The sequence below is a fragment of the Fukomys damarensis genome, unplaced genomic scaffold (assembly GCF_012274545.1).
Source record: "Fukomys damarensis isolate Sample0158 unplaced genomic scaffold, DMR_v1.0_HiC HiC_scaffold_20, whole genome shotgun sequence".
NCBI classification, from domain to species: Eukaryota; Metazoa; Chordata; class Mammalia; order Rodentia; family Bathyergidae; genus Fukomys; species Fukomys damarensis.
The window spans coordinates 9,710,522-9,713,413 of NW_022900932.1; positions in this window are offsets into that span (position 1 = coordinate 9,710,522).

Sequence of the window (2,892 nt, forward strand, 5' to 3'; positions counted from 1 at the left end):
GGGACGGGGGAGGGGCCCGTGAGGTTCCCACGCGGCCCCGCGGGTTCACTGGGGCAGGGACCGTTGCTGGGGTTAGGCACTGCGTCATCTGAAGAGGACAGCAGTCAGGGAGTCTGGAGATGACCTTAGATGACTGCCCCTCCTCCCAGCACCTACACCTGACCCCAAGGTCAGAGACCTGTCCAGAACAGAGGGTAGCAGGCAGAGGCCTGAGAAACCGGAAGACCAGGCCCAGGCCTAGAGAGCAAGGAAAGAATGCTTGAACCCTGACCTAGTACCCACCTTGTGTGCACATCTGTTACTATTTAAAACTTCCGATATGGCGTGTATTATGAATTCTTTACATTAACACCCACACACACTTGAGACTGAATCCAGAAGCATCTACCACTGAGTTGCATTCCTAGCCCTTTTTATTTTTTGGTAAATTACTCAGGCTTAGTTGGACATGGTAGTTCACGTCTATAATCCTAGCATCGTGGGAGACTGAGGCAGGAGGATTACACATTTGAGCCCAGCCTGGACAATTAGCAATTTACTGAGACTCACTCTCAAAATTAAAAAAAAAAAAAAAATCGCTGAAGATGTAGCTCAGTGTGAAGGTCCTGGGTTCAATCCCCAGTACTGCAAAAAATAAAATAAAAATTACTCAGGCTGGCCCCAAACTTGCAATCCTCCTGCTTCAGCTTCTAGAGTAGCTGGGATTACAGGCACACACCATCCTTCCCCACTTAACTTTGAGATAGATATATATATATATATATTTATTTATTTATTTATTTTTAAGACAGGCTGGCTTTGAATTGTATATCCCAGGCCTTCCTGAAACTTATGATCCTCTTGCCTCAACCTCTGTAGTACCTGGGATTATAGACCTTTACCACCATGCTCTACTTCTGATTTTTGGTTGTTTTGAGACAGGGTCTCACTATGTAGTTGAGACTGACCTGGAACTCACTCCGTAGCCCAGGCTGGTCTTGAACTCACAGCGATCCTCCTGCCTCAGCCTCCTGAGTGCTGGGATTACAGGCATGCGTCACCACACCCGGCCATTTCTGATTTTTTTAAACACTGCGTTGAGGTTGAGCGTATAGCTCAGTGGTAGAGCACATCATTCCTTGCATGTAGAGGACCCTGGATTTGAGCCCCCAAACCGTAAAACAAAACATCGCATTAAAACTTATTTTGATTAAGGAGTTTTCCCAGCAACCTGTTCAGTTTGGCTTTTCAGGCCACTCCCAGCCTGGCTGTCCCTCATCCCAGCTCTGCCACAAGGAAACCCTCATGAGAGAGACAGAGGGTGGAGTGCCACCTGGGCTGGTCACCGGAATGTCAGGCACAGCCCTGGGTGCTTTGGGGCTCCCTCCCAGGATTTCCAGCAGGGGGCCCTGACACCCAGCACCCCATTCTTCCTGGGAGGCTGCCCAGGGTTATGGGTGCTGGCTGGGGCCTGCCCGGTGTGTGCCAGGCAGGCTTCTCTCCAACAACAACAAGCTTGGCTCTTGCCATCTGTTGAGTGGCAGGGAACCAGGCTCCCTGATCTGCCTGACCCTGTGGCTCCCTTTCACTACCAGCCCCCTGAGCACACAACTTGGACAAAGGCCACCAGCCTGGTGTGCCCGGCAGATCACTGTGACCACCAGCCTGCCGCCCCTACAGGGTCAGAGCCAGGAAGGAAGGTGGGAGAGGGCAGGGGGCCAAGGCAGAGGCGGGCAAGGGCTTGGAAAGGAAGAGCCAGAGGCCAGACAAACAGAAGGGTAGGAATCAGTGCTGGGGACAGCCAGGAGGCTACTCACAAACCAAGGGGCAGTGCCTAGAAAAATACCACCTACGCCAGTCTGCCTGCCCTGTTTTCTTAACACCCGAGGGAGCTGTGTGTCATCCCCAGGAAGCTGGAAAGTGAGTACGCCTGGCAGAGCCCACTGTGGGGGCCCAGGCCTCCTGGAGACAGGGTGTGGCTTCGCACCTCCTCCCTAGGCTGTTTCTACTGCTAATTGTTAATTAGTGACTGTGGCTTCTCCAGGGGCCATGGCCTTTGGGTACCGGATGGGGGGGGGCTGGATCGGATTTTCTTTCCTGAGGACCCGGGCAGATTTTGAGTCACTCTTTAACACTAAGAGCTGCTGTAGGAGGAACCCCCTCCCCAGTATACAGCCTAACCAAAACGATGTGTATGTTATTGGGGATTGAACACCAGGCATTCTCACTGAGCTGCATCCCCAGCGACACCCCCCCTTATTTTTTGTCTTGTGACAGGGTCTCACTAAGTTGCTAAGTTACCCAGACTGGACCCTGGGCTCCCCATCCTCCTGACTCAGCCTCTGAGAGAGTGCTTAGATTACAGGCCTGCACCACCATGCCCGGCTCACAGGAAGGAATGCTGCTCCTCCATCTGAGGTAGGCGGTGGACCACTCCTCAGCAGCCAACTTCCCTGCCCCCAAGCGACAAGGATGTGCAGAGTAACCGCGGGCGGGGCCGCGTGGGTGGACAGAAAAAGGGTCCACGAAGGATGTGGGCTCTTCCGGGCCTTGTGTCAGCTCACCCCCAGCTGTGGCCTCGGGTTTTCCCAACCAAAACAAGGAGACCTGTGTCTCTGCCCCCTGCACACACACACACACACACTCACACACACACACACACACACACAAGCTCGCTCGCACGCAGAGCCCTGGGTGGCCTGGAGGCAGGGTGTGGGTGGTGGTCTGTCTGGGTCTGAGAGTACAGACCACCACGCAGGATGTGGAGCAGCTAAATCAGGGGACTCCACGCGGGATGGGGGTGCAGGAGCGTCCTGGAAGGGAAACGGGGCGTCTGAAAAGGAGTGATGAAAAGGGGGCGCTGGGGAGAGGAGAGATGGGGTGCTGGGACAGTGCTGGATGACGGGACGCTTG